The following is a 12402-nucleotide window of genomic DNA, read 5'->3' on the forward strand; positions in this document are numbered from 1 at the left end:
TGAGCAACAGAACACCAATGCTATTTTCAGGTGTCTTCATAAACAAACAAAAGAACCCTAACGTGCCAGAAGCAAGTCACAGAAACCTCTGCCTTCTGCCCATGCACTCTTCACTTGGCAGAAGTAGGAGGCACTGAAAAGTCTAGGCATAGGGTACACTGTCCGCGTGTCCCAACAGTTGCACGCAGACTGTTGCCAGACTCGCATCTGTGGTGCTGCTACAAATTTTAACCCATAAAGAGGTGCTTCAGGTATCAGAAATTTGGCAAATATTAAAGAAGTCCACCATACTTACTTCGGCCTTTCTTTTAAACTCCGAGCTGTACATGGGATGTGATTAACATATGCAGAGATTGGTATGTATTTCTAGTTAGGGTTTTATTTCTGCATCTGATAAAAAGTTCCTTTGGCTTATATACTATACATCAACACAAACACCTCAGCAATGGAAAGTTCTAAAATTCTACCTCTTCCAATACTGTTTAACCTGTCACTTGAACAACCACAGCATACCCTTTCCTGCACACTACAACAGAACTAACCATAGCTACTTGCTATGCAGCAGCTATTGTTAAGCTTTGTGATTAGAAAGAATCTTTTAATAAAAAATACACAAATGGACCTTTGTCCTTTACGCTAGAGCAAACGGAGCACGGTCAAAGCACTATTGCCCATTTTGAAAACATCCAAGTAAATGTTTAAAAACCTTGTTATATCTTAAGCCTGGGGATCTTTATGGGTTTTTTACACTGTCAGCGTGAGTTTTGGCCAACAAACCAAAATGTTAAATTAAAATTAATGCAACAGGAATTTACTAACTGTAGCCTGAGAATTATATGTGCACCTATGAAATAAAAAGAAAAGCACGAAGGGGGGAAAACCAGTTTGAAAATGTCAAGTTAATTAAAAAGTTAAAAAAGTAACCAATTCCCATTTCTATTTCTTTTGCACCCTGCCTACTCTCCAAAGAACAGCAATTTTACCTCAAAAAACTTATCTGAAAGCATCCCAATACAGAAACTTGAAAACAAAAAGCATGCACAGTAAATTGTAAGTTACTACAAATATTACAGGTGGATATACTTTTACCGAAGTCGAGTCTAGACTAAACAGTTTCATTAGACTATACACATTCATTTGCTACCAAAAAAGTAGGGAGAGAATGAAAGAAGAAAACAAAAACATCGCTGGCACAATCTATACAAAATAGTATTTCATCAAAAATCATGAAGTACATGATGTACTTTTGTCTTCAAGGAAGACTGACTTCCAAAAGCAGAAGGTTCTTCCAAGTTTGTGCCATTTCAAATCAACTGGATCTGGAAAACAGAGTCAGAAATTTTCCCAGCTAACACTAACGGTCTAGAGAAAGAAAGAGAGTACAGAACAGCAAAAAGCTAAGTGTGTATAGGATACTAAAAACATAAGTTTCCACCGTACACAAGTAACAGGACAGAAGAAGGTGGAGATTTGCCATAATAACATATGTACAGCTCGTGTTATTTGGTAATTTTATCTTGTGCCAAATAAATCAAGAGATTTTCAGGGATAGCTCCCTCTTGCTCTTAGCAATTCTCTCAAGAAGCTATACTCAGTGAGAATATCTTTGAAAGGTACAGCAATTGCACAGTTTACAAGCTATAAACAAGAAAATATCTGTGCCACTCTGTCTCATCTGAAATTAGAAAAAATAACCATGTGCCTACATTTTTAAGTATCTCCTGAACAAAATCTTTCTTTAGCCACCATCGGGTCTTTCTGGCCAATTTTGCTTAGTGCCATGTTGCCTAGAACCATAACTCAACTTTGCACAACACAGTAGAATCATGTTTTAAAAAGCAAGTAGTGATTTCAAATCATAAGCAAAAAAATTATGGTTTTCTGAATTGTGTGATTTTTAAAATGATACTACTTTTTGTCCATACTACTGTCTTGTACAGTTTTTTATATGATAGCTATATCAATCAAAAATATTTTTTACTTACTTTTGGTAGCTAATAAGCATGTATCTTTTACAGGAAAAATGCTTAAAGGAACATATTTCACGCTGAGAAAGACAGTTCACTTCCAGACTTAGTTCTCCCACACATCAATAAATAAACTTTGTATTGGGGTGTTTTGAGCAGTTCTGGATTAGGGGGAACAGACACACTCTACAGAAAAGGCTTCAGTTTTGAATGGTGAAACCTGCTATGCAACGCAGACTCATTTCAAAGAAATCCTCCCCATCTAAAGCAGAAGGTCAAGGATAGATTAAAACCAGGGTTCTGTTGTGGTTGCCAAAATTTATCATGGGTATTCCTTACCTTGTTGAATCATAATTACAGTTTACTTCTTAAAATCCCACATAATGGCATGAAATTTACTAAAATGAAGCTACCTGGATTTATGAAAATACTGACCTCCTCTCGGCTTAAACTTTTCCTTCTTAACACCACAAACAACACACTTTGAAGGGAAACATATTCATTAACATTCTATAATTAGAAGGTAAAGAATTGCACAACACAGGATATGAAATCAGACTTTTAATGGAGGCAGCTCCTTCAACTTTATTAAGTGATTAGAGACAAGGAAGGACATCATGCCATATTGGAGAAATGATCTCTCCAATAGAAATACATAATAACTTGTTTGACAAAAATTCAAGATCAAATGCCATTTTGAGTCTTCTTTACCCTTTTTTCCTGGATAAAGGGATCAAAAGGCGCTTGCTAGATTCTGCTAGAAGTAAAGATTAGCAGTAATTTGCTGCACGGCCACAGTAAGATGATAGTGATAAAAGAAAGTGACTACTCCAAAATACCAATTCTAAAATTCACTAAAACAAAATTAAGCCACTGTTCAGAAGCGTGAGCTGTGTAGATGCCAACTATAACAACTACAGCTAACCAAAAATGCCTTTCATCACCGTCCAAAAAGTCTAATATGTACACAATTAGATAATACTAATTTCCAAAGCCAGCAGAAGGAAGAAAGGTGAGACTAGCCACCGATCCCGTCCTTTCCAAATACTGCTGGCTCTAACCTAGCAGGTCCACATCACCAAAAGCAGCCCTATAAGAAAGGGGTATAAGCAAATGCTAGAGTTCAGCAGGTTTGTGAAAAGAACAACTGTCCCAAAAAAACCCTGGAGTTTCAGAAACCCACAGAATACTTAGACAATTAGGTGATGTGTTATGAACTGCTATAGCCTGTGTCATGCAGTACTCCTTTAGTACCATGAAAAAACAGTTCTTGTCCCTCCCCTCACTCTGCAGTAGGTAAATAATACAGCACATTATACAGAGATTAAGCCAGGGATCAAACTAACTGATGTTAGTCACTGATGTCATTACTAACTCATGCTAAAAGAGACTGAAAGTGCAGCTCTGTGTTCTCAGCACATGCCTAACCCATTAGAAAAAGTTTTCTAATTTCATCAAACTACCTTTCAGCCAGAGGCTACAATATGTATACTCCTCTGCAGATAGACAGCTGGGAAAACTCCACTAGAGTCATGTATTAATCTGAATTCTTCCCAAAAAGGAGGGGACAAGAAGTTATTGTTCCTGTGAATTGCAGTTATCGATTTTCTATAGCTGTGAGAATATCAGGTACATATAAATGGGCCCAAAGCCAACTGTAAACTCTACTGAAAGACTGCATTAATTTACACTCTTTTGCTTATCCATATCCTCTCCAGGTGTCAACATACTGCAGGAATTCTGGTATAGCTTTGATTTAGATTTGTGGGAATTGCTCTTAAAAGAATCCATCTATCAGCACCAACAAGGATGATCTGAAGACTTAGTAGAACCTACAGTATTTTTCCCAACAATTTCAGCTTATGCAACTCTATGAATATGCATGTATCCTACCTGGTCAGAATTCACCATGGCACCTTTTCTGCCCTGTCCCCAAGAACTAATTCATGGCTTATCCACTCAGGAGTTGCAGACAATTCAATATTTGTCAGAGAAGTTAGCATCACTGCCATGCCACAGAGAAACCAAAGCAGAGGGATGAAGAAATATCTGTTTTGCTGCCAGAGTTCAGAACGTAATGAGGATCCTGGGACCCATACTCTACACTGCTTTAATTATTGAAGCCACAGAAAGCAGGTACAGCAGTGTAAGGAGTGCTCTAAAGAGCCAGCATTCCTCTGACTCTATAAAGGAAATACAAATATAGTTTCACTAGCTGCAAATCTATTAAACCAGTTTAGGATCTCCATACCAGAAGATGTTTTTCTAAAAAAAAATAAAAAATAAAAGGATATAAAAATCTGAATGCTTTTTTTTTTGGTTATGCCATGTACTTTCTCATCTGCCTTGTCTAGCTTGCAACTAGCACACTAAGAATATAGTGTCCCAATATAAGTTGAATTGCTTTCATTTGCAGCAGGTATTAAAAAGTATTAAAACACATCTTTTAATGGAAGCCATCTTGCAGCATTAACTGCCACAGAAATTACATGAGTGTAATTGTTTAAGACAGCACAACAGACTAGAACACTACAGCAGATACTTATTACAGTCTCAGATACATTCATGTTAATGAAAGAGGCAGCTTATTTTAAAACGTGTTTGTTCTTTAGAATATTTATCAACCAAGAATTGGCTAAAACAAGGTCAAAAGTCCTGTGAACTAAGGGAAAGTTCCAGTTCAAAATTTTTAGCAGCTGAATCATTCAAGCATCAAGCACACCTCTCTTTGGGAGATTGTTGAGATTGATGAATTTGCAGAAAAGATATGACAGCACAAGTGCACAGTTGCAATGCAGTAATAGTACTACTAACATCTACTCTTTCCAGTAATGCTCACCTTTGCATATGCCAGTCTTATTTCTCAGGCATAACACCCAGCTCCATTGCAACTTGCAACACGACTACACAAGACCCCAAAGTTACATTTACACTGAGAATCAATGTCATCCTCCAGCTAACATCCAAAGTCTGCAGTGTAAATTCCTAAGGCTTCTACACCCTAAAATGCACTATCTGCTTAGATTCTCAATTGTAGCCCTAATTTCTTAATTGCTTCTACCATATCCCCCAGACAATTAAACAGCAAAAATTTACAAATTATATCCCTGACTTCCTTCTGTTCCTTAATTCCTTTTGCTGTCGTTTTTACACAAAGTCCAAGGTTCTGCTTTGCTTAGTCAGAATAAAGCTTTGGCCACAGTGTAGAGTGAGATGGTACCCTAGCTGTACCCTAAATATTCACCAAGATATAATCCAAAATGGAGGTTCCTCAGTCTTTCTGCAACATCCTTGCCACTCAGCAATATAAATAAAGACATCGCTCTACTATCTGCAAAATGTCACCAGCAGGTTAAAAAACATATCTTTGAAACACTCTGTTCTATTTATACTGGTCTTTAAGTCGAGTATGAGCATGCAGGCTTTACAACACTCTTGCTCTTCACAATGGGCATTCAGACCAAAAAATTCCCTAGTTGATAGGCAAATTTCATACAACTGGTCTTGCTTGCACCCTCACCTTCCAAAAGGGGGGGAAATATCACCAATTAATCTGCAATAGCATCTATACATCTACTTAGCTGGCCAAGAAAAATGGGATTCTCTATTCAGTCAGATAGAATCTCTCATGCATATGATTACATTTGAATGAATGCTCAACAAAACAGTAGAGAGGAATCTACCGATTTAGTGAGAATTAGAAATAGAGCAGGCAAAAAAGAGATATAGTGGACCCCTCACAAGGCAGATAACACAGCCAGCAAGTTGAGATAAGTCTGGTATTACAAAAAGACCTGAAGAACCACGTGTTTTTAACATTAACAATTTTACTTTTGTTTTAACCACAATAAGCTTCAATAAGCTTCCTATTTCTATGCCATTCCCTTATAAATGCATGAGCCTCTTCACACTTACATTTTCAGATCCTTAGCCTAGCCAAACTATCAGCCTTCCTAAATATATTTTCTAGATAGTCTTAAACCTGACAGGTCCCTGGCTTTCAGAAAATTGGCATACTAAAAGCATTCTGCCCATAGGCACATAACCTAGTAGTTTTATGTCAAGTGTTACCTGTTTTTACCTTCCAGTCTCCTGCTAATCTTTCCTGCCCATCAAGTGTTGATAAGCATGCAAGTGCTTAGGATATAATTTTTATCAGAATCTGCTTCTGCATTGTTGGTAAAAACCTATCCACTGCACCACAAACAGTTGCCATCCAAAATTTCTTAGGACTTTCAAGTCAATCCAAGCAAAAAAAGAAAACAACTTTTCAATGAGCATAGAAGGTGCTATTTTTATGAGTGAATTGGATTCATAACATTATGAAACTGTGTAAGGCATTTGTCTGCCTGCATCTGGTTTATTTTAGTACTTGATCTATCTTTCCCTTGTTTTAAAAATGTTACAAAATTGCATTGAAGGGGAATTCTCATTAATTTTCTGTCTGTAATTATTTATGCCAAATAAAAACAGCAGAGACAAAGTACAACAGTTGGAATCTTTTTTCCCACATTTTTGCATAAACATTCAAGCTGAGGGAAAGAATAAACAGATGGAGAAATGCAACACCCTCCTAATAAAATGCAATGCTTTAGACAATGCTCTTAAAGCTTCCTTCACATCTACCTGCAGAAACTAGAGTTAAGGCACTTTCTTCAGAGATCTGTTCTGGGTATATTCCTCCACACATGACGCTGAAGTGAATGAGAGCCATCCATTTTCCCTAATAACACAGAAGGCAAATGAGCAGAGAACACTGCCAAACAAGCAAAGCTAACACAACTCTATCTGCATTTAAACCCATTTTAACTTACATAAATGCTTCCCTGGGCTTTATGGGAAACTGCATGGCTGAACCTCAAGCTCTCATAACAATGTATGTGAATCTAGCACTGTGGACAAGGGCAAGGCTGGTCAGATCATACAGCTACATTAAGATCTTCAGGAGAACACATACAGAGTAACAAAAAAGGTGGCTACTCAAGCTGTCCAATGTTTCTCCTTAGCAAAACAGTATTTCAGACTGTGAACAAATGCCATTACACATGCCATTAAAGGAACAAAATTAGAAAACATATTATCGAGCACTGAGATTAGCTCGACTGCTGACAAATTACTGTTACTGTTCTATTTCTAAGAACTATTGCTATCCACTTAGTTACTTCATGACACCACTTACATACAAAACTAAGTTTAGTTCCTAGTAAATTACATTCTTCCATTTCAAAGAACCACTTCATAAAATATCACTTCTTTATATAAATGAAGTACCTGTACACAGACACACAAACATTTATCAATAATAGTTTTATTACAACTTTTTTTCTTTTAAAATACACATGTTCACATAAGACACGGACAACACTTAAAGCTACACGAAAATTCGCTAACTAAATAACTCTTCACTAACTCTACAATATACTGTAATACCACCATGTCACTCACACAAGGTTTCAACTATGAAGACAAAAGTATAAATACAGGCATCCACTAAATATATATGCAGTGGTGAACTCTTATTATGCATTCTTTTTTCCATTATGCCACTATTCCATTTGAGGGTTCCACTTACTAGGTACTCTTCCTAAGCAGACAGCAGTCACTAGTATATGAATAACTCGGACACAAACATTCTGCAATTTCACACACAGGCAGGGATACAAGTCAGTGTCTAGAACAGCCTTCACAGAAGAAAGGGAATACAACACCAACTAAAGTACAGCAAAAGAGGAGACTCAACTGTTTAAATGAGGTCTTTTTTCACGGTGCATCAAAAAAAGACTTGGGAATCACAGATTCAACAAGAGCGGATGACAACAGCTGCTCTCCACAGTAGTTAGCCATACAGTTAATTTACAGCTCCAAATAACACGCTGGACCTGTCATCACTTTAGGATTAGTTGAGTACAGGTTCCACTACAATCATAGAGCTTGCTTAGCCTCATTTCTTCAGACACTGTACATTGTATCTTCACATCACTCCCACCCAGATCAGATTACTAACCTGAACTTCCACAGAATCCTTTCAAAATATTTCTGGAAAAGCTGTGAGTAATGAAGATCCACTCCATGAAAGGACATCAGAGATTATACAGCAAGAGCACTTCAAACTCCAGCAGGATGGTACAGGTAAAAAGTATCTAGAGAACAAGACTGATGCTATTGACAGGGACAGCATTAGATATATTTGAGCTAACAGAGACTTACAGACTTGAAAGCATCACCTCTGATCAAAGAACTGGAGATGATATAAGAGCTCCAAAATCATGAGACAAGATGTTTTACCATAAGAGACTTTACAAATTACATTGGTGGAATTCTTTAAGTGACAGAAGTCACTTGAATGAGAGATCCAAATACCTTTGTAGAGAAATTGAATCACATACTAAATGGTTATCACATACTAAATAGCTCTTTACTGTCAAAGAACTCAAAAAAACTCAACAGCTGAAAATTCAGGGTATGCCAGTGCAAATTAGAAATATGACTTCCTTAGGAAGGACAATCAACCATGCCAGATACTAAAGGGAACTTCCAAGAATAGCTGCAAATACTTCACGTCCTCATGTCTCCACATTAGACTTCATTTAATACAGAAGATACACTTCATCAAACATCTCTGCAAGACAGACTTCTATTAGTGTAGGTTATTGCTCCCAGATAACTAACTGAAAATAACCAATGCATGAATCAGATTAGATTGTCCAAAGATCCCTTATGTTCTTAAAGTCTGCTACTCAGTTTTGTCTAAATCCAAGAAAATAAACCAACCTTTAAGTACAGAATTTTTTCAACTACCCACAGCTTGGTATAAAATAAGAATTAATTATTTCCTTTGCTAAATCATCAGTAAGTTCTTTCACATCTATAAGCTCCTCTAAGATGAAATATTTGGGTACTAGTCCTTCTAATAGTGACATCAGATGAGACAGGTAGAAACATATTTGTTTTTAAATTAAAAATGAACAGAGTAAACAACAAGGAAATAATAATTTTCTGAGTAAGACCTCTTAGTATTTTCATTTCCATTGCAAGAATTTCATTAGCATTGATCCAATAAAACACCATTTAAGACCTTGAAGGAGGACTGCGACCCTCAGAGATTCAAGCAAAAACTGCTGCATCCTTGATTTTTTTTTCAAGCTTCTCTATGCTCATTTTGCCAAATGCTCCAATATGTGAACACTGACACATTAGAATATTGGTTAATCTTGAGATTAGTCAAACTGGGCAGGAATTAACTTCATGAGATTATTTAGAACAGTTATACTGCAGATTCATTTGTCTTTTCATCTCCTACATAATGCATTGTAACTTTGGTCTGTACACTTGGTTGCTAGCTCTTTGGTTTCTATACAGGGCAAGGTAAACTCAAATCATACCTCAGAATACCATGAGGCAGGAGAAAGATGAGAAGGAAAAGAAAAAGAAGAGGGAATCTTAAGACAACTAGCAAGACTAAGAGCCTAAGCTTCTTCACAGCTGCCTCAGAATCCTGACACAGTTAAGAACTCCTCTTAGCAGCAGCCAAGTGAATTGCCCACCCACCACACGTAACAACTAACAATAAAGAAAAACTTCCCATCTGTTTTGATGGACATACCACTGTGAGTCAAGAAAAATGAGTAGCAGAAAATCAGTCTGTTCTGCTCTGTCAGCACTTGAGATAAACACCCACTCAGAATGATGTCCTAAAACCTGAGCAGGATACGCACACTTGTCCTGTAACACATGTACAGGCCCCGGGTACTTAAAGACCATATTTATACAGGGGGATTTTACCAATAACATCCTCTCAATGTAGTTACCTTCACTACTATTTCAAAGTATTCCAATAACCAGACTATATTGAAATAGCAAATTCTTGCAGTACTTCTATGTTTGGGCAATTTGGGATGGGCAGAATGATGCATTCACTCAGAAATTTCTTAGAGCTGAGGATATATTTGTTATTATGTATTTTGTGGAAGTTTCGGCACATGAGGGGGATGAGAGGAAGAAAGAGCTAGCAGCTAGAAAACACTGGGAGAAGGCAAAATAATGTGATTTTTCCCATACAAGACTTTGAATTTGAAATGAAAACTCCATTTCAAAATTTTAAAATATTACCTTAAATTTTAAAAATTGTGAAAATTAAGTAGTCTGAAGATAAATTTTTTCATATTGGGTTGATGTAGATTTTTTTAGTTTCAGAATTTAGTGAAGTCAAACACATTTTAAGATCCCCTACAAACAAGCCATTCACATGTTCCAAGAATGCCCCTCAGAGAATGGTGCAAGTCTTACACTTAGTTCTACAATTCCCTTTGCTCTAACATATGAGAATGAGAAAGTACACAGCTGAATAATGCACAAATGTACCAGTGTATCCTTCTTAACCCGATTCCTTTTTTGCATCACTTATTCTGTATTTTGGATCATAATATTTTGGAGGCTGGGCTCAAGCTTTTATTCCATGGTTATATCGGACATAATCATTAGTTAAGGTCCCTGACCACAGCTCCCAGACACTATGCAATACAAACAATAAGCAAAATATTTCAACTAACTAGCAGAGGCACCTAAAAGCACTTATGCCCATAGTGGTCATGGCAGCATGGTAGAGAAACAGTAGGGGTGAAAACTGTATACCTGCATTTAACTTCAGCTATGCATAGTATAAAAATGGATATGGGGGGGACAAAAAACCCAAACTTTGTTGCTTGCTGAAAAGAGTCCATTCCATTTATGCAAGCCTGCAACCAGCAGGCATGTACAAAAAGAAAGGACATGACATCACTGAGTGACTGACTACACCACAGAATGGCTGTTCTTGTTATCATATATGAAATATATATAATAGTATATAAATATATAGAGAGAGGCTTGTGAATACAGTAACATCCTCACACTGAAGACTTACATAATCAGTGTTATAAGCAAGAAGAATATCTGATATTATTTTAATTTGTATTCTAGTTTATCATCCTAGAGAAAGTTATCAAGTTTAACCATTGTATGGCTTATTCTCTGAAGCACTATGAGATATACTAACTACAATTAATTGCTTCTACCTACAATGAGAACACAGTAATGTTAACATAAGTTGACATAACCGTCTCCCTCTCTCCTTAAAAAATCCTTTTTTTTTTTCAAATTAAGCTCAAGATACAAGAAGCAAAAATAACTTCTATCATACACTTGCCTACAGAAAGTAACTGAAATAAATATATCTACTAAAAATTAAATTAAATAAAAAGACATTATTTTTGACCACAGTCAATCCACAGATTAAATTGGACACAGAAACAACTACTTGCTGGATGTATATTTCCATTTATAAATATCTTTTCTTAGATTTACAAGAGTCAAGTGCAAGCACTGTAGGAGATTCCTATGTGAACTTTATCTGCAATTTGATCCTTGCATAGCATGCTGTCTAAGCATTACACTGTACTATAATTTAATACTGGACATACACTTCAGCAGTTACAAATGATAGACTATTTAAAAGCATTTGACTGTGACCCAAAGATGTACAAAAGCATTCAAAACACCATTTTATTTTGGACTGTGGAGAGGCAAGGTTGCATTGGGGTAGGGCCTATAAAAACATTAAAAAGTGGCTCATCACTAAAGAAAGAAAAAAATGGTCATTATCATTTTTAAAACAAGTCGTACACATTTGATAAACAGCCATGCTATTTTAAGCCTGAAACTATGAAAGTGTATAGGTATCTCTCCGGTTTTCCCCAAAGTTTTCACAGCACTAGAGGGAAAAATAAAATCAAGCCTTAATGTTACATTATCATGCTAACCCTTTCCAACCATCTAAAACATGATATTTAATGCTAGTTGAGAAAACAGTGTGAAGGCTCAGTAAAAGACATACATCATGTATTTCATTTCAGGTTGGGGGTTGGGTTTGCTCCTCCTTTCCTTTTCAAATAAACATGAGCAGTTATGCAATCCTCGGTAAAACCCGAAAAAAACTGCCCCCTCCCAGAACTGCCCATGCAGAGCCTGCAAAACACGAACAGGGAAACTGGTTGTCAGCAGCATCTCCTGCAAGAATCGAAGCTGTCGGTGTTTAAGACGCTTTTCACATGTGTGTTCAGCACCTCGTAGCGCACATCCAACTCCCTTCGGAATAATTTCACCAAGGTACAAGAGCTTTTACCCAGGATTGGAGAACTATTTGCAACCGGAGGAGGGGGGTGGGCAAGTAGAAGGTGTATTTATTTTCAAACGAGCTAGCCAGGGTTACAGATTAATTCACAGGATTTTGTCCCGTCCTTGTTTTCCACCCCGGAGTACTGTACTCGGCTATATACCTGCGGGTGTTACCCTTCAGCCCCTAAATAGTCTTCCACACCTGATGCTGCTTTTCGCGGAGGACGCTATACAGGAGAGGCTCTCGGAGACAGAGCTCCTTCATCATTTAACGGGGAAAAAA

General features: G+C 37.0%; 1 protein-coding gene across 1 annotated transcript in view; it reads right to left on the minus strand.

The window, feature by feature from the left end:
• Nucleotides 1-12402, minus strand: part of TPPP (tubulin polymerization promoting protein) — a 73581-nt gene that overhangs the window by 60259 nt on the left and 920 nt on the right. The gene's annotated exons all lie outside the window — the stretch shown is intronic.

The sequence above is a fragment of the Manacus candei genome, unplaced genomic scaffold (assembly GCF_025592945.1).
Source record: "Manacus candei isolate 608988 ecotype Guabito, Panama unplaced genomic scaffold, ASM2559294v1 h1tg000049l, whole genome shotgun sequence".
NCBI lineage: Eukaryota > Metazoa > Chordata > Aves > Passeriformes > Pipridae > Manacus > Manacus candei.